Source organism: Salvelinus fontinalis, unplaced genomic scaffold (assembly GCF_029448725.1).
Source record: "Salvelinus fontinalis isolate EN_2023a unplaced genomic scaffold, ASM2944872v1 scaffold_0232, whole genome shotgun sequence".
NCBI lineage: Eukaryota > Metazoa > Chordata > Actinopteri > Salmoniformes > Salmonidae > Salvelinus > Salvelinus fontinalis.
In genome coordinates, this window is record NW_026600441.1 from 246995 (window position 1) to 266399 (window position 19405).

General features: G+C 39.4%; 11 non-coding genes across 11 annotated transcripts; 4 read left to right on the forward strand and 7 right to left on the reverse strand.

The window, feature by feature from the left end:
• Positions 1-911: 911 nt before the first annotated feature.
• trnat-ugu (transfer RNA threonine (anticodon UGU)) lies at positions 912-983 on the reverse strand. The gene has a single exon. It is a non-coding gene; the product is annotated as a tRNA-Thr (tRNA).
• A 465-nt stretch (positions 984-1448) lies between these two features.
• trnaa-ugc (transfer RNA alanine (anticodon UGC)) lies at positions 1449-1520 on the reverse strand. The gene has a single exon. It is a non-coding gene; the product is annotated as a tRNA-Ala (tRNA).
• A 1144-nt stretch (positions 1521-2664) lies between these two features.
• Positions 2665-2739, reverse strand: trnat-cgu (transfer RNA threonine (anticodon CGU)). Its single transcript has one exon. It is a non-coding gene; the product is annotated as a tRNA-Thr (tRNA).
• Positions 2740-4398: 1659 nt separating this feature from the next.
• trnat-cgu (transfer RNA threonine (anticodon CGU)) lies at positions 4399-4470 on the reverse strand. The gene has a single exon. It is a non-coding gene; the product is annotated as a tRNA-Thr (tRNA).
• A 465-nt stretch (positions 4471-4935) lies between these two features.
• Positions 4936-5007, reverse strand: trnaa-ugc (transfer RNA alanine (anticodon UGC)). The gene has a single exon. It is a non-coding gene; the product is annotated as a tRNA-Ala (tRNA).
• A 2961-nt stretch (positions 5008-7968) lies between these two features.
• Positions 7969-8040, reverse strand: trnat-cgu (transfer RNA threonine (anticodon CGU)). The gene has a single exon. It is a non-coding gene; the product is annotated as a tRNA-Thr (tRNA).
• A 465-nt stretch (positions 8041-8505) lies between these two features.
• trnaa-cgc (transfer RNA alanine (anticodon CGC)) lies at positions 8506-8577 on the reverse strand. Its single transcript has one exon. It is a non-coding gene; the product is annotated as a tRNA-Ala (tRNA).
• A 5323-nt stretch (positions 8578-13900) lies between these two features.
• Positions 13901-13972, forward strand: trnat-cgu (transfer RNA threonine (anticodon CGU)). Its single transcript has one exon. It is a non-coding gene; the product is annotated as a tRNA-Thr (tRNA).
• Positions 13973-15656: 1684 nt separating this feature from the next.
• On the forward strand, positions 15657-15728 carry trnat-cgu (transfer RNA threonine (anticodon CGU)). The gene has a single exon. It is a non-coding gene; the product is annotated as a tRNA-Thr (tRNA).
• Positions 15729-17412: 1684 nt separating this feature from the next.
• trnat-cgu (transfer RNA threonine (anticodon CGU)) lies at positions 17413-17484 on the forward strand. Its single transcript has one exon. It is a non-coding gene; the product is annotated as a tRNA-Thr (tRNA).
• Positions 17485-19168: 1684 nt separating this feature from the next.
• Positions 19169-19240, forward strand: trnat-cgu (transfer RNA threonine (anticodon CGU)). The gene has a single exon. It is a non-coding gene; the product is annotated as a tRNA-Thr (tRNA).
• The last annotated feature ends 165 nt before the right edge of the window (positions 19241-19405 follow it).

The following is a 19405-nucleotide window of genomic DNA, read 5'->3' on the forward strand; positions in this document are numbered from 1 at the left end:
TGTTTGCAAATGTCGTGAGGAGGTAAGGCAATAAATATGCCATAGTAGCGAATGAATTACAATTTAGCAAATTAACACTGGTGTGATAGATGAGCAGATGATGATGTGCAAGTAGAAATACTGGTGTGCAAAAGAGCAGAAAGTAAATAAAAACCAAATGGGGATGAGGTAGGTAGATTGGGTGGGCTATTTACAGATGGGCTATGTACAGCTGCAGTGATCGGTTAGCTGCTCAGATAGCTGATGTTTAAAGTTAGTGAGGGAAATATAAGTCTCCATCCAGCTTCAGCGATTTTTGCAATTCGTTCCAGTCATTGGCAGCAGAGAACTGGAAGGAAAGGCGGCCAAAGGAGGTGTTGGTTTTGGGGATGACCAGTGAGATATACCTGCTGGAGCGCGTGCTACGGGTGGGTGTTGTTATCGTGACCAGTAAGCTGAGATAAGGCGGAGCTTGACCTAGCATAGACTTATAGATGACCTGGAGCCAGTGGGTCTGGCGTGACGAATATGTAACGAGGGCCAGCCGACTAGAGCATACAGGTCGCAGTGGCCATATCAATACAATTAACTATTTCTTTACACTGTTCTAATGAAAGTACATTTCCATAATAACAGCTATCTTCCGTAAACGTCGAACAAGGATTGAACCCATGTGCTTCAGTTTACAAAAATAGATGACTTAGCACATCTATTTCCTTCTTAGAATGTCAACATTCTGGAAAGTGGGAGTTGTGCAAAAGCTAATTTAACAACTAAATAGACTCAGCAGAGAAGTCGGGGATTAACTTTGGACTGCATACATGTTAAGTATTGGCTCTAACGTAGTAGTTGTGATGCCACATTGAACAACTTGCTTTTTCTACAGTGCTCCAATGAGAGAACATTTCAATGGTATCAGATGTCTTTCATGAAGGCACGAAAGGGATTTGAACCCATGATCTTCGGTTTACAAGACCGACGTCTTACCACTTGGCCACCATGCCTACCTATACAACGATGTATATCAACATTCTGGAAAGTAGTAGTTGTGTAACTGTGAATTTGGCAAACAAATAAATTCAGTGGAGAATCTTGGGATTGAACAGAGGACCTCAAACATATACAGCATGCACTCCCCCTCTGAGCTTCCATCCCATTTCATTTACTGAGAAAATGGAATATTAATTCAATATACTTTTTATATACACCACTCCATTGAAACTACAATGAAATGATAGCAGCAATTCTTAAAACAGTTACGGACAGGGATCGAACACATGAACTTCAGTTTTTGAAAATTATGTCATAAAAGTTGGCAACCATGCCACTTCTGTTCTATAAATGTGCGAACAGGGATTGAAAGCATGTTCTTCAGATTACAAGACCAAATGATTTAGCACATCTCTGTTTCCTGCTAAGAATTTCAACATTCTGGAAAGTAGGCTTTGGGTCAATGCAAAAATGTAAATTGGAGAAGCTGGGGATTGAACCCAGGACCTCATACATGCAAAGCATGCGCTCTACCACTGAGCTACATCCCCGTCCTGTGAAATAAGAAAATGTTTCTTTTTTTATATTATTTCACCTTTATTTACCAGGAAAGCTTGTGGAGAACAAGTTCTCATTTACAACTACTACCTGGCTAAGATAAAGCAAAGCAGTGCAACACAAACAACAACACAGAGTTACACATTTAGAATAAACAAACGTACAGTCAATTACATAATAGTAGAAAAAAAAGAATGTCTATACATAGTGTTTGCAAATGTCGTGAGGAGGTAAGGCAATAAATATGCCATAGTAGCGAATGAATTACAATTTAGCAAATTAACACTGGTGTGATAGATGAGCAGATGATGATGTGCAAGTAGAAATACTGGTGTGCAAAAGAGCAGAAAGTAAATAAAAACCAAATGGGGATGAGGTAGGTAGATTGGGTGGGCTATTTACAGATGGGCTATCTACAGCTGCAGTGATCGGTTAGCTGCTCAGATAGCTGATGTTTAAAGTTAGTGAGGGAAATATAAGTCTCCATCCAGCTTCAGCGATTTTTGCAATTCGTTCCAGTCATTGGCAGCAGAGAACTGGAAGGAAAGGCGGCCAAAGGAGGTGTTGGTTTTGGGGATGACCAGTGAGATATACCTGCTGGAGCGCGTGCTACGGGTGGGTGTTGTTATCGTGACCAGTAAGCTGAGATAAGGCGGAGCTTGACCTAGCATAGACTTATAGATGACCTGGAGCCAGTGGGTCTGGCGTGACGAATATGTAACGAGGGCCAGCCGACTAGAGCATACAGGTCGCAGTGGCCATATCAATACAATTAACTCTTTCTTTACACTGTTCTAATGAAAGTACATTTCCATAATAACAGCTATCTTCCGTAAACGACGAACAAGGATTGAACCCATGTGCTTCAGTTTACAAAAATAGATGACTTAGCACATCTATTTCCTTCTTAGAATGTCAACATTCTGGAAAGTGGGAGTTGTGCAAAAGCTAATTTAACAACTAAATAGACTCAGCAGAGAAGTTGGGGATTAACTTTGGACCGCATACATGTTAAGTATTGGCTCTAACGTAGAAACACATCCCCTTTCTCTAGTAATTTTGATGCCATATTGAAAAACTTGCTTTTTCTATAGCGCTCCAATGAGAGAACATTTCAATGTTATCAGATGTCTTTCATGAACGCACGGATGGGATTTGAACCCATGATGTTCGGTTTACGAGACCGACGCCTTACCACTTGGCCACCATGCCTACCTATACAACAATGTATATCAACATTCTGGAAAGTAGTAGTTGTGTAACTGTGAATTTGGCAAACAAATTAATTCAGTGGAGAATCTTGGGTTTGAACAGAGGACCTCAAACATATACAGCATGCACTCCCCTTCTGAGCTTCCATCCCATTTCATTTACTGAGAAAATGCAATATTAATACAATATACTTTTTATATACACCACTCCATTGAAACTACAATGAAATGATAGCAGCAATTCTTAAAACAGTTACGGACAGGGATCGAACACATGAACTTCAGTTTTTGAAAATTATGTCATAAAAGTTGGCAACCATGCCACTTCTATTCTATAAATGTGCGAACAGGGATTGAAAGCATGTTCTTCAGATTACAAGACCAAATGATTTAGAACATCTCTGTTTCCTGCTAATAATTTCAAAATTCTGGAAAGTAGGTTTTGGGTCAATGCAAATTTGAGAAGCTGGGGATTGAACCAAGGAACTCATACATGCGAAGCATGCGCTCTACCACTGAGCTACATCCCCATTTTGGGAAGTATTAAAATCTTTCTTTTTTTGTATTATTTCACCTTTATTTACCAGGAAAGCTTGTGGTGAACAAGTTCTCATTTAAAACTGCGACCTGGCTAAGATAAAGCAAAGCAGTGCAACACAAACAGCAACACAGTTACACATTTAGAATAAACAAACGTATAGTCAATTACATAATAGTAGAAAAAATAGAATGTCTATACATAGTGTTTGCAAATGTCGTGAGGAGGTAAGGCCATATAGCGAATGAATTACAATTTAGCAAATTAACACTGGTGTGATAGATGAGCAGATGATGATGTGCAAGTAGAAATACTGGTGTGCAAAAGAGCAGAAAGTAAATAACAAAATGGGGATGAGGTAGGTAGATTGGGTGGGCTATTTACAGATGGGCTATCTACAGCTGCAGTGATCGGTTAGCTGCTCAGATAGCTGATGTTTAAAGTTAGTGAGGGAAATATAAGTCTCCATCCAGCTTCAGCGATTTTTGCAATTCGTTCCAGTCATTGGCAGCAGAGAACTGGAAGGAAAGGCGGCCAAAGGAGGTGTTGGTTTTGGGGATGACCAGTGAGATATACCTGCTGGAGCGCGTGCTACGGGTGGGTGTTGTTACCGTGACCAGTAAGCTGAGATAAGGCGGAGCTTGACCTAGCATAGACTTATAGATGACCTGGAGCCAGTGGGTCTGGCGTGACGAACATGTAACGAGGGCCAGCCGACTAGAGCATACAGGTCGCAGTGGCCGTATCAATACAATTAACTCTTTCTTTACACTGTTCTAATGTAAGTACATTTCCATAATAACAGCTATCTTCCGTAAACGTCGAACAAGGATTGAACCCATGTGCTTCAGTTTACAAAAATAGATGACTTAGCACATCTATTTCCTTCTTAGAATGTCAACATTCTGGAAAGTGGGAGTTGTGCAAAAGCTAATTTAACAACTAAATAGACTCAGCAGAGAAGTCGGGCATTAACTTTGGACCGCATACATGTTAAGTATTGGCTCTAACGTAGAGACACATCCCCTTTCTCTAGTAGTTGTGATAACACTTTGAAAAACTTGCTTTTTCTACAGTGCTCCAATGAGAGTACATTTCAATGGTATCAGATGTCTTTAATGAAGGCACGGATGGGATTTGAACCCATGATCTTCGGTTTACGAGACCGAAGCCTTACCACTTGGCCACCATGCCTACCTTTTCAAGGATGTATATCAACATTCTGGAAAGTAGTAGTTGTGTAACTGTGAATTTGGCAAACAAATAAATTCAGTGGAGAATCTTGGGATTGAACAGAGGACCTCAAACATATACAGCATGCACTCCCCCTCTGAGCTTTCATCCCATTTCAATTACTGAGAAAATTGAATATTAATTGAATATACTTTTTATATACACCACTCCATTGAAACTACAATGAAATGATAGCAGCAATTCTTAAAACAGTTACGGACAGGGATCGAACACATGAACTTCAGTTTTTGAAAATTATGTCATAAAAGTTGGCAACCATGCCACTTCTGTTCTATAAATTTGCGAACAGGGATTGAAAGCATGTTCTTCAGATTACAAGACCAAATGATTTAGCACATCTCTGTTTCCTGCTAAGAATTTCAACATTCTGGAAAGTAGGTTTTGGGTCAATGCAAAAATGTAAATTGGAGAAGCTGGGGATTGAACCCAGGACATCATACATGCAAAGCATGCGCTCTACCACTGAGCTACATCCCCTTTCTGGGAAATATTAAAATGTTTCTTTTTTTGTATTATTTCACCTTTATTTACCAGGAAAGCTTGTGGAGAACAAGTTCTCATTTACAACTGCGACCTGGCTAAGATAAAGCAAAGCAGTGCAACACAAACAACAACACAGAGTTACACATTTAGAATAAACAAACGTACAGTCAATTACATAATAGTAGAAAAAAAGAATGTCTATACATAGTGTTTGCAAATGTCGTGAGGAGGTAAGGCAATAAATATGCCATAGTAGCGAATGAATTACAATTTAGCAAATTAACACTGGTGTGATAGATGAGCAGATGATGATGTGCAAGTAGAAATACTGGTGTGCAAAAGAGCAGAAAGTAAATTAAAACAAAATGGGGATGAGGTAGGTAGATTGGGTGGGATATTTACAGATGGGCTATCTACAGCTGCAGTGATCGGTTAGCTGCTCAGATAGCTGATGTTTAAAGTTAGTGAGGGAAATATAAGTCTCCATCCAGCTTCAGCGATTTTTGCAATTCGTTCCAGTCAATGGCAGCAGAGAACTGGAAGGAAAGGCGGCCAAAGGAGGTGTTGGTTTTGGGGATGACCAGTGAGATATACCTGCTGGAGCGCGTGCTACGGGTGGGTGTTGTTATCGTGACCAGTAAGCGGAGATAAGGTGGAGCTTGACCTAGCATAGACTTATAGATGACCTGGAGCCAGTGGGTCTGGCGTGACGAATATGTAACGAGGGCCAGCCGATTAGAGCATACAGGTCGCAGTGGCCATATCAATACAATTAACTCTTTCTAATTAACACTGTTCTAATGAAAGTACATTTCCATAATATCAGCTATCTTCCGTAAACATCGAACAAGGATTGAACCCATGTGCTTCAGTTTACAAAAATAGATGACTTAGCACATCTATTTCTTTCTTAGAATGTCAACATTCTGGAAAGTGGGAGTTGTGCAAAAGCTAATTTAACCTGTTGAGGCTGGGGGCGCTGTTGTCACTATTTATGGTAATCGTGTAATTTTTGAAACGGCTTCCTACAAAATTCTTGATCGTACAATATGCATATTATTATTATTATTGGATAGAAAACAGTCTATAGTTTCTATAGGAGTTTAAATTTTGTCTCTAAGTGGAACAGAACCCATTCTACAGCAATTTCCCTGACATGGAGTCAGATTTCAGAAATTTTGGCCACTGTTCTGGAGTCAGTTTTAAAGCCAATGTTATTCCTATGAGTATACGGACACTGCTTACGTCTTCCCCTGGATGCCTTTACGTGATGACGATTTGAATGGGGTCGATTGCGCGTTCACAGGCACTATAAATTAAAAAACCCTGTAGCTAGTAAGTCTTTTGCAGCTGCGTCATGCGCGTGGAGGACACCGACCCGCACCTGTTCCAAGCATTAGTGTTGGGAGTAATCTTTCTCCGGTCATGTTAAGACTCGTTATAGGAGTTAAAAACATCATAAGGTAGTTAATTTAAAGCGTTTTATAGCAATTTATATCCGTTTAGTGTGATTTTGGGACATTTATTTCTGAAACGCTGTGAATCGCTGGGCACGCTTCCAGTTCATGCTGAATGCAGTTGGCATTTCCACATGGCAAGAGGACAGCTTTCCACCAAAAGACGATTAGACCCAAGAAAGGATCCTTTGCCCAAGATACTGATGGAAGAACAGCTCAAAGTAGGACATTTTTATTATGATAAATCGTGTTTCTGTCGAAAAATGTTAGTGGCTTAGGACGCCATGTTTTTTGACGTAGCTTCGCTTGGCGCAAACTGTATTGAAAAGTAAGGATAATTTAAAAAATGTAATTCCGCGATTGTATTAAGAATTAAATTGTCTATCAATCGCTGTCCACCCTATATTTTTTAGTCACGTTTATGAGTATTTATGTATACGAGTAGATCACTGTCTAATATGGCGCACGGACATTTTCTCACCAGCTGGGCTACTTTCCCCATTGTCTAACCATGAATTTGGTGGCTAAATATGCACATTTTCGAACAAACTGTATATGCATGTTGTAATGTGATGTTACAGGGGTGTCATCTGAAGAATTCTGAGAAGGTTAGTGAAAAAATTAATATATTTTGGCGATGTTTACGTTATCGCACACTTTGGCTAGAATTAATGCTGGGGTAATGTTTGCACATGTGCTATGCTAATATAACGATTTATTGTGTTTTCGCTGTAAGACACTTAGAAAATCTGAAATATTGTCTGTATTCACAGGATCTGTGTCTTTCGATTAGTGTATGCTGTGTATTTTTACGAAATGTTTGATGATTAGTAAGTAGGTAAACACGTTGCTCTATGTAGTTATTATAGTCCATTTGTGACGGTGGGGAGCAATTGTAACCTATGCCATCTACCTGAAATATGCACATTTTTCTAACAAAACCTATCCCATACCATAAATATGTTATCAGACTGTCATCTGATGAGTTTTTTTCTTGGTTAGGGGCTATAAATATCTTAGTTTAGCCGAATTAGTGATAGCTACTGTTGTTGGTGGAAAAAGAAAGATGGTGGATTATGCTAATGTGTTTTTAGCTAATAGATTTACATCTTTACATATTGTGTCTTCCCTGTAAAACATTTTAAAAATCGGACATGTTTGCTGGATTCACAAGATCTGTGTCTTTCATTAGCTGTATTGGACTTTAATGTGTGAAAGTTAAATATTTTAAAAAAATAATTTTTTTGAATTTCGCGGCTCTGCCTTTTCAGTGGGGGTGGGGGCGCTAGCGGCACCCTCATCCTAGACAGGTTAACAACTAAATAGACTCAGCAGAGAAGTCGGGGATTAACTTTGGACCGCATACATGTTAAGTATTGGCTCTAACGTAGAGACACATCCCCTTTCTCTAGTAGTTGTGATGCCACATTGAAAAACTTGCTTTTTCTACAGTGCTCCAATGAGAGTACATTTCAATGGTATCAGATGTCTTTCATGAAGGCACGGATGGGATTTGAACCCATGATCTTCGGTTTACGAGACCGACGCCTTGCCACTTGGCCACCATGCCTACCTATACAACAATGTATATCAACATTCTGGAAAGTAGTAGTTGTGTAACTGTGAATTTGGCAAACAAATAAATTCAGTGGAGAATCTTGGGATTGAACAGAGGACCTCAAACATATACAGCATGCACTCCCCCTCTGAGCTTCCATCCCATTTCATTTACTGAGAAAATGGAATATTAATTCAATATACTTTTTATATACACCACTCCATTGAAACTACAATGAAATGATAGCAGCAATTCTTAAAACAGTTACGGACAGGGATCGAACACATGAACTTCAGTTTTTGAAAATGATGCCATAAAAGTTGGCAACCATGCCACTTCTGTTCTATAAATGTGCGAACAGGGATTGAAAGCATGTTCTTCCGATTACAAGACCAAATGATTTAGCACATCTCTGTTTCCTGCTAAGAATTTCAACATTCTGGAAAGTAGGTTTTTGGTCAATGCAAAAATGTAAATTGGAGAAGCTGGGGATTGAACCCAGGACCTCATACATGCGAAGCATGCGCTCTACCACTGAGCTACATCCCCTTTCTGTGAAATATGAAAATGTTTCTTTTTTTGTATTATTTCACCTTTCATTTACCAGGAAAGCTAGTGGAGGACAAGTTCTCATTTACAACTGCGACCTGGCTAAGATAAAGCAAAGCAGTGCAACACAAACAACAACACAGAGTTACACATTTAGAATAAACAAACGTACAGTCAATTACATAATAGTAGAAAAAAAAGAATGTCTATACATAGTGTTTGCAAATGTCGTGAGGAGGTAAGGCAATAAATAGGCCATAGTAGCGAATGAATTACAATTTAGCAAATTAACACTGGTGTGATAGATGAGCAGATGATGATGTGCAGGTAGAAATACTGGTGTGCAAAAGAGCAGAAAGTAAATTAAAACAAAATGGGGATGAGGTAGGTAGATTGGGTGGGATATTTACAGATGGGCTATCTACAGCTGCAGTGATCGGTTAGCTGCTCAGATAGCTGATGTTTAAAGTTAGTGAGGGAAATATAAGTCTCCATCCAGCTTCAGCGATTTTTGCAATTCGTTCCAGTCATTGGCAGCAGAGAACTGGAAGGAAAGGCGGCCAAAGGAGGTGTTGGTTTTGGGGATGACCAGTGAGATATACCTGCTGGAGCGCGTGCTACGGGTGGGTGTTGTTATCGTGACCAGTAAGCGGAGATAAGGTGGAGCTTGACCTAGCATAAACTTATAGATGACCTAGAACCAGTGGGTCTGGTGTGACGAATATGTAACGAGGGCCAGCCGAGGAGAGCATACAGGTCGCAGTGGCCATATCAATACAATTAACTCTTTCTAATTAACACTGTTCTAATGAAAGTACATTTCCATAATATCAGCTATCTTCCGTAAACATCGAACAAGGATTGAACCCATGTGCTTCAGTTTACAAAACAGATGACTTAGCACATCTATTTCTTTCTTAGAATATCAACATTCTGGAAAGTGGGAGTTGTGCAAAAGCTAATTTAACAACTAAATAGACTCAGCAGAGAAGTCGGGGATTAACTTTGGACCGCATACATGTTAAGAACTAATTTGTCTTTCAATTGCTGTCCAACCTGTATTTTTTTAGTCAAGTTTATGAATAGCTTTCGATAAGACTAGGTGCCTTTCCAAGATGGCGCAGGACAGATTGCTTGATTGTTTGCCCACTAATCACGGTGTGTAACCACAAATTGTGCGGCTAAATATGCACATTTTCGAACCAACTCTATATTATTTGTGCTATATGATGTTACAGGACTGTCATCTGAAGAATTCTGAGAAAGTTAGTGAAAAATTAACCTTTCACGAGCATCTACCCCGGGTCCGGGAGCACCCCCCACCCCCCCACCCCCACACTGATTAGCATCGCTAGCATAGCGTCACAATTAAATAGTAGCATCTAAATATCATTCAATCACAAGTCCAAGACACCAAATGAAAGATACAGATCTTGTGATTCAAGCCATCATCTCTGATTTTTAAAATGTTTTACAGGGAAGACACAATATGTAAATCTATTAGCTAACCACGTTAGCAAAAGACAACAATTTTCTTTGTCCACCATTTTTTCTCTCCACCAGTAGCTATCACCAATTCGGCTAAACTAAGATATTGATAGCCACTAACCAAGAAAAAACCTCATCAGATGACAGTCTGATGACATATTTATTGTATAGGATAGGTTTTGTTAGACAAATGTGCATATTTCAGGTATAAATCATAGTTTGCCATTGCAGCCACCATCACAAATCTCACCAAAGCGACTAGAATTACTACAGAGAGCAACGTGTTTTACCAATTTACTCATCATAAAACATTTCTTAAAAATACACAGCACATAGCAATGGAAAGACACAGATCTTGTGAATTCAGACAATATTTCAGATGTTCTAAGTGTTTTACAGCGAAAACACAATAAATCGTTATATTAGCATACCACATGTGCAAACGTTACCAGAGCATTGATTCAAGCCAAAGAGAGCGATAACGTAATCATCGCCAAAAAATATTCATTTTTTCACTAACCTTCTCAGAATTCTTCCGATGACACTCCTGAAACATCATATTACAACATACATCTAGAGTTTGTTCGAAAATGTGCATATTTAGCCATAAAAAAACGTGGTTATACAATGACAATACTAGCAAAACTAGCCTGAAAATGTCGGTCGCCCTCTTTCACAGTGATCTTGTCTCATAGATATCTATTCATAAACTTGACTAAAAAAATATAAGTTGGACAGCTATCGAAAGACAAATTAGTTCTTTATGCAATCGCGGAATTACATTTCTAAAATTATCCTTACTGTGCAATACAGGGTTCGCCAAGCGAAGCTATAGCAAACAAGATGGCGGAACGTGCGTTTAACATTTTTCTACAGAACAACGATTTATCATCTTAAATATTTCTTACTGTGAGGTGATGTTCCATCAGTATCTTGGGCAATGTATCCTTTCTTGGGTCTAATCTTCATTTGGTCGAAAGATGTCCTCTGTCCGTCGAAATGCCCACTAACGTTCGACCGGGACCCCGAAACGTGCCCAGTGCTTGAAAGTGCATAACAAAGCAATGCCTCAAAATCGCACTAAACGGATCTAAATTGCTATAAAACGGTTCAAATTAACTACCTTATGATGCTGTTAACACCTATAACGGGTAAAAACATGACCGGAGAAATATTACTGGCTAAACAACAGGTTGGAAGGAGGCGAGTCCGATGTCCTTCTCGCGCAAGACGCAGGCAGCAAAGGGAAGCTACTTCCGGTATTTGGTGGTTTATAGAGGGACTGATTGCGCAATCGACACCATTCAAATCGTCATCACGCACTGACATCCAGGGGAAGACGTAAGAAGTGTCTGTTTCTCCATAGCGTTTACACGGACCTTTAAACTGACTCCAGATCAGGTGCCAAGATGTCTGAAATCTGACTCCCTATCATGAAAAGTGCTGTAGATTGAGTTCTGTTTCACTCAGAGACAAAATTCCAACGGCTATAGAAACTAGAGAGTGTTTTCTATCCGATAAAAGTTATAATATGCATATTGTACGAGCAATAATTGAGTAGGAAGCCGTTTAATGTGTAGAGGAAATTATGCTAATGCGAAACAGCACCCCCTATAGTTGCAAGAAGTTAATAGTGTTTGGTGGTTTATAACGTTATTGCTATTTTTGCCTTGAATCAATGCTGCTGTGTGACTGACTATTGTAGTAAGCTAAGATAACGCTATATTGTGTTTTCGCTGTAAAACACTTAGAAAATCTGACGTATTGGCTATATTCACAAGATCTGTGTCTTTCATCTGCTGTACGCTGTGTATTTTTAAGAAATGTTTTATGATGAGTAATTAGCTAATACACGATGGTCTCTGTAGTTATTCTAGTCATTTTAGTGACAGTTGTGATGGGGGCTGCAATTGTAAACTATGATTTATACCTGAAATATGCACATTTTTCTAACAAAACCTATGCTATACAATAAATATGTTATCAGACTGTCATCTGATGAGGTTGTTTCTTGGTTAGTGGCTATTTATATCTTTATTTGGTCAAATTTGTGATAGCTACTGATGCAGTAAGAAAATGGTGGAGTATGAGAGTGGTGTCTTTTGCTAACGTGGTTAGCTAATAGATTTACATATTGTGTCTTCCCTGTAAAACATTTTAAAAATCTGAAATGGTGGCTTTATTCACAGGATCTGTATCTTTCATTAGGTGTCTTGGACTTGTGATTTCATGAACATTTTATTTTATGATATCCCTGTAACTTTAGTCTAGGCTATGCTAGTCAGCTTTTGTGATGGGGGTGTTCCCGGATCCGGGTTTGTGAGGCGTTAGAGGATAAATTAGCTTTTGCACAACTCCCACTTTCCAGAATGTTGACGTTCTAAGAAGGAAATAGATGTGCTAAGTCATCTGTTTTTGTAAACTGAAGCACATGGGTTCAATCCTTGTTCGACGTTTACGGAAGATAGCTGTTATTATGGAAATGTACTTTCATTAGAACAGTGTAAAGAAAGAGTTAATTGTATTGATATGCCCACTGCGACCTGTATGCTCTAGTCGGCTGGCCCTCGTTACATATTCGTCACGCCAGACCCACTGGCTCCAGGTCATCTATAAGTCTATGCTAGGTCAGGCTCCGCCTTATCTCAGCTTACTGGTCACGATAACAACACCCACCCGTAGCACGCGCTCCAGCAGGTATATCTCACTGGTCATCCCCAAAACCAACACCTCCTTTGGCCGCCTTTCCTTCCAGTTCTCTGCTGCCAATGACTGGAACGAATTGCAAAAATCGCTGAAGCTGGATGGAGACTTATATTTCCCTCACTAACTTTAAACATCAGCTATCTGTGCAGCTAACCGATCACTGCAGCTGTACATAGCCCATCTGTAAATAGCCCACCCAATCTACCTACCTCATCCCCATTTGGTTTTTATTTACTTTCTGCTCTTTTGCACACCAGTATTTCTACTTGCACATCATCATCTGCTCATCTATCACACCAGTGTTAATTTGCTAAATTGTAATTCATTCGCTACTATGGCATATTTATTGTCTTACCTCCTCACGACATTTGCAAACACTATGTATAGACATTCTTTTTTTTCTACTATTATGTAATTGACTGTACGTTTGTTTATTCTAAATGTGTAACTCTGTGTTGTTGTTTGTGTTGCACTGCTTTGCTTTATCTTAGCCAGGTAGTAGTTGTAAATGAGAACTTGTTCTCCACAAGCTTTCCGGGTAAATAAAGGTGAAATAATACAAAAAAATAAACATTTTAATTTTTCCCAGAAAGGGGATGTAGCTCAGTGGTAGAGCGCATGCTTTGCATGTATGAGGTCCTGGGTTCAATCCCCAGCTTGTCCAATTTACATTTTTGCATTGACCCAAAACCTACTTTCCAGAATGTTGAAATTCTTAGCAGGAAACAGAGATGTGCTAAATCATTTGGTCTTGTAATCTGAAGAACATACTTTCAATCCCTGTTCGCACATTTATAGAACAGAAGTGGCATGGTTGCCAACTTTTATGACATAATTTTCAAAAACTGATGTTCATGTGTTCGATCCCTGTCCGTAACTGTTTTAAGAATTGCTGTTATCATTTCATTGTAGTTTCAATGGAGTGGTGTATATAAAAAGCATATTGAATTAATATTCCATTTTCTCAGTAAATGAAATGGGATGGAAGCTCAGAGGGGGAGTGCATGCTGTATATGTTTGAGGTCCTCTGTTCAATCCCAAGATTCTCCACTGAATTTATTTGTTTGCCAAATTCACAGTTACACAACTACTACTTTCCAGAATGTTGATATACATCCTTGAAAATGTAGGCATGGTGGCCAAGTGGTAAGGCGTCGGTCTCGTAAACCGGAGATCATGGGTTCAAATCCCATCCGTGCCTTCATTAAAGACATCTGATGCCATTGAAATGTACTCTCATTGGAGCACTGTAGAAAAAGCAAGTTTTTCAATGTGTTATCACAACTACTAGAGAAAGGGGATGTGTCTCTACGTTAGAGCCAATACTTAACATGTATGCGGTCCAAAATTAATGCCCGACTTCTCTGCTGAGTCTATTTAGTTGTTAAATTAGCTTTTGCACAACTCCCACTTTCCAGAATGTTGACATTCTAAGAAGGAAATAGATGTGCTAAGTCATCTATTTTTGTAAACTGAAGCACATGGGTTCAATCCTTGTTCGACGTTTACGGAAGATAGCTGTTATTATGGAAATGTACTTTCATTAGAACAGTGTAAAGAAAGAGTTAATTGTATTGATATGGCCATTGCGACCTGTATGCTCTAGTCGGCTGGCCCTCGTTACATATTCGTCACGCCAGACCCACTGGCTCCAGGTCATCTATAAGTCTATGCTAGGTCCAGCTCCGCCTTATCTCAGCTTACTGGTCACGATAACAACACCCACCCGTAGCACGCGCTCCAGCAGGTATATCTCACTGGTCATCCCCAAAACCAACACCTCCTTTGGCCGCCTTTCCTTCCAGTTCTCTGCTGCCAATGACTGGAACGAATTGCAAAAATCGCTGAAGCTGGATGGAGACTTATATTTCCCTCACTAACTTTAAACATCAGCTATCTGAGCAGCTAACCGATCACTGCAGCTGTACATAGCCCATCTGTAAATAGCCCACCCAATCTACCTACCTCATCCCCATTTGGTTTTTATGTACTTTCTGCTCTTTTGCACACCAGTATTTCTACTTGCACATCATCATCTGCTCATCTATCACACCAGTGTTAATTTGCTAAATTGTAATTCATTCGCTACTATGGCCTATTTATTGCCTTATCTCCTCACGACATTTGCAAACACTATGTATAGACATTCTTTTTTTTCTACTATTATGTATTTGACTGTACGTTTGTTTATTCTAAATGTGTAACTCTGTGTTGTTGTTTGTGTTGCACTGCTTTGCTTTATCTTAGCCAGGTAGTAGTTGTAAATGAGAACTTGTTCTCCACAAGCTTTCCGGGTAAATAAAGGTGAAATAATACAAAAAAAGAAACATTTTAATATTTCCCAGAAAGGGGATGTAGCTCAGTGGTAGAGCGCATGCTTTGCATGAATGAGGTCCTGGGTTCAATCCCCAGCTTCTTCAATTTACATTTTTGCATTGACCCAAAACCTACTTTCTAGAATGTTGAAATTCTTAGCAGGAAACAGAGATGTGCTAAATCATTTGGTCTTGTAATCTGAAGAACATGCTTTCAATCCCTGTTCGCACATTTATAGAACAGAAGTGGCATGGTTGCCAACTTTTATGACATAATTTTCAAAAACTGAAGTTCATGTGTTCGATCCCTGTCTGTAACTGTTTTAAGAATTGCTGCTATCATTTCATTGTAGTTTCAATGGAGTGGTGTATATAAAAAGTATATTGAATTAATATTCCATTTTCTCAGTAAATGAAATGGGATGGAAGCTCAGAGGGGGAGTGCATGCTGTATATGTTTGAGGTCCTCTGTTCAATCCCAAGATTCTCCACTGAATTTATTTGTTTGCCAAATTCACAGTTACACAACTACTACTTTCCAGAATGTTGATATACATCGTTGTATAGGTAGGCATGGTGGCCAAGTGGTAAGACGTTGGTCTCGTAAACCGAAGATCATGGGTTCAAATCCCATCCGTGCCTTCATGAAAGACATCTGATACCATTGAAATGTACTCTCATTGGAGCACTGTAGAAAAAGCAAGTTGTTCAATGTGGCATCACAACTACTAGAGAAAGGGGATGTGTCTCTACGTTAGAGCCAATACTTAACATGTATGCAGTCCAAAGTTAATCCCTGACTTCTCTGCCGAGTCTATTTAGTTGTTAAATTAGCTTTTGCACAACTCCCACTTTCCAGAATGTTGACATTCTAAGAAGGAAATAGATGTGCTAAGTCATCTATTTTTGTAAACTGAAGCACATGGGTTCAATCCTTGTTCGACGTTTACGGAAGATAGCTGTTATTATGGAAATGTACTTTCATTAGAACAGTGTAAAGAAAGAGTTAATTGTATTGATATGCCCACTGCGACCTGTATGCTCTAGTCGGCTGGCCCTCGTTACATATTCGTCACGCCAGACCCACTGGCTCCAGGTCATCTATAAGTCTATGCTAGGTCAGGCTCCGCCTTATCTCAGCTTACTGGTCACGATAACAACACCCACCCGTAGCACGCGCTCCAGCAGGTATATCTCACTGGTCATCCCCAAAACCAACACCTCCTTTGGCCGCCTTTCCTTCCAGTTCTCTGCTGCCAATGACTGGAACGAATTGCAAAAATCGCTGAAGCTGGATGGAGACTTATATTTCCCTCACTAACTTTAAACATCAGCTATCTGTGCAGCTAACCGATCACTGCAGCTGTACATAGCCCATCTGTAAATAGCCCACCCAATCTACCTACCTCATCCCCATTTGGTTTTTATTTACTTTCTGCTCTTTTGCACACCAGTATTTCTACTTGCACATCATCATCTGCTCATCTATCACACCAGTGTTAATTTGCTAAATTGTAATTCATTCGCTACTATGGCATATTTATTGTCTTACCTCCTCACGACATTTGCAAACACTATGTATAGACATTCTTTTTTTTCTACTATTATGTAATTGACTGTACGTTTGTTTATTCTAAATGTGTAACTCTGTGTTGTTGTTTGTGTTGCACTGCTTTGCTTTATCTTAGCCAGGTAGTAGTTGTAAATGAGAACTTGTTCTCCACAAGCTTTCCGGGTAAATAAAGGTGAAATAATACAAAAAAATAAACATTTTAATTTTTCCCAGAAAGGGGATGTAGCTCAGTGGTAGAGCGCATGCTTTGCATGTATGAGGTCCTGGGTTCAATCCCCAGCTTGTCCAATTTACATTTTTGCATTGACCCAAAACCTACTTTCCAGAATGTTGAAATTCTTAGCAGGAAACAGAGATGTGCTAAATCATTTGGTCTTGTAATCTGAAGAACATACTTTCAATCCCTGTTCGCACATTTATAGAACAGAAGTGGCATGGTTGCCAACTTTTATGACATAATTTTCAAAAACTGATGTTCATGTGTTCGATCCCTGTCCGTAACTGTTTTAAGAATTGCTGTTATCATTTCATTGTAGTTTCAATGGAGTGGTGTATATAAAAAGCATATTGAATTAATATTCCATTTTCTCAGTAAATGAAATGGGATGGAAGCTCAGAGGGGGAGTGCATGCTGTATATGTTTGAGGTCCTCTGTTCAATCCCAAGATTCTCCACTGAATTTATTTGTTTGCCAAATTCACAGTTACACAACTACTACTTTCCAGAATGTTGATATACATCCTTGAAAATGTAGGCATGGTGGCCAAGTGGTAAGGCGTCGGTCTCGTAAACCGGAGATCATGGGTTCAAATCCCATCCGTGCCTTCATTAAAGACATCTGATGCCATTGAAATGTACTCTCATTGGAGCACTGTAGAAAAAGCAAGTTTTTCAATGTGTTATCACAACTACTAGAGAAAGGGGATGTGTCTCTACGTTAGAGCCAATACTTAACATGTATGCGGTCCAAAATTAATGCCCGACTTCTCTGCTGAGTCTATTTAGTTGTTAAATTAGCTTTTGCACAACTCCCACTTTCCAGAATGTTGACATTCTAAGAAGGAAATAGATGTGCTAAGTCATCTATTTTTGTAAACTGAAGCACATGGGTTCAATCCTTGTTCGACGTTTACGGAAGATAGCTGTTATTATGGAAATGTACTTTCATTAGAACAGTGTAAAGAAAGAGTTAATTGTATTGATATGGCCATTGCGACCTGTATGCTCTAGTCGGCTGGCCCTCGTTACATATTCGTCACGCCAGACCCACTGGCTCCAGGTCATCTATAAGTCTATGCTAGGTCCAGCTCCGCCTTATCTCAGCTTACTGGTCACGATAACAACACCCACCCGTAGCACGCGCTCCAGCAGGTATATCTCACTGGTCATCCCCAAAACCAACACCTCCTTTGGCCGCCTTTCCTTCCAGTTCTCTGCTGCCAATGACTGGAACGAATTGCAAAAATCGCTGAAGCTGGATGGAGACTTATATTTCCCTCACTAACTTTAAACATCAGCTATCTGAGCAGCTAACCGATCACTGCAGCTGTACATAGCCCATCTGTAAATAGCCCACCCAATCTACCTACCTCATCCCCATTTGGTTTTTATGTACTTTCTGCTCTTTTGCACACCAGTATTTCTACTTGCACATCATCATCTGCTCATCTATCACACCAGTGTTAATTTGCTAAATTGTAATTCATTCGCTACTATGGCCTATTTATTGCCTTATCTCCTCACGACATTTGCAAACACTATGTATAGACATTCTTTTTTTTCTACTATTATGTATTTGACTGTACGTTTGTTTATTCTAAATGTGTAACTCTGTGTTGTTGTTTGTGTTGCACTGCTTTGCTTTATCTTAGCCAGGTAGTAGTTGTAAATGAGAACTTGTTCTCCACAAGCTTTCCGGGTAAATAAAGGTGAAATAATACAAAAAAAGAAACATTTTAATATTTCCCAGAAAGGGGATGTAGCTCAGTGGTAGAGCGCATGCTTTGCATGAATGAGGTCCTGGGTTCAATCCCCAGCTTCTTCAATTTACATTTTTGCATTGACCCAAAACCTACTTTCTAGAATGTTGAAATTCTTAGCAGGAAACAGAGATGTGCTAAATCATTTGGTCTTGTAATCTGAAGAACATGCTTTCAATCCCTGTTCGCACATTTATAGAACAGAAGTGGCATGGTTGCCAACTTTTATGACATAATTTTCAAAAACTGAAGTTCATGTGTTCGATCCCTGTCTGTAACTGTTTTAAGAATTGCTGCTATCATTTCATTGTAGTTTCAATGGAGTGGTGTATATAAAAAGTATATTGAATTAATATTCCATTTTCTCAGTAAATGAAATGGGATGGAAGCTCAGAGGGGGAGTGCATGCTGTATATGTTTGAGGTCCTCTGTTCAATCCCAAGATTCTCCACTGAATTTATTTGTTTGCCAAATTCACAGTTACACAACTACTACTTTCCAGAATGTTGATATACATCGTTGTATAGGTAGGCATGGTGGCCAAGTGGTAAGACGTTGGTCTCGTAAACCGAAGATCATGGGTTCAAATCCCATCCGTGCCTTCATGAAAGACATCTGATACCATTGAAATGTACTCTCATTGGAGCACTGTAGAAAAAGCAAGTTGTTCAATGTGGCATCACAACTACTAGAGAAAGGGGATGTGTCTCTACGTTAGAGCCAATACTTAACATGTATGCAGTCCAAAGTTAATCCCTGACTTCTCT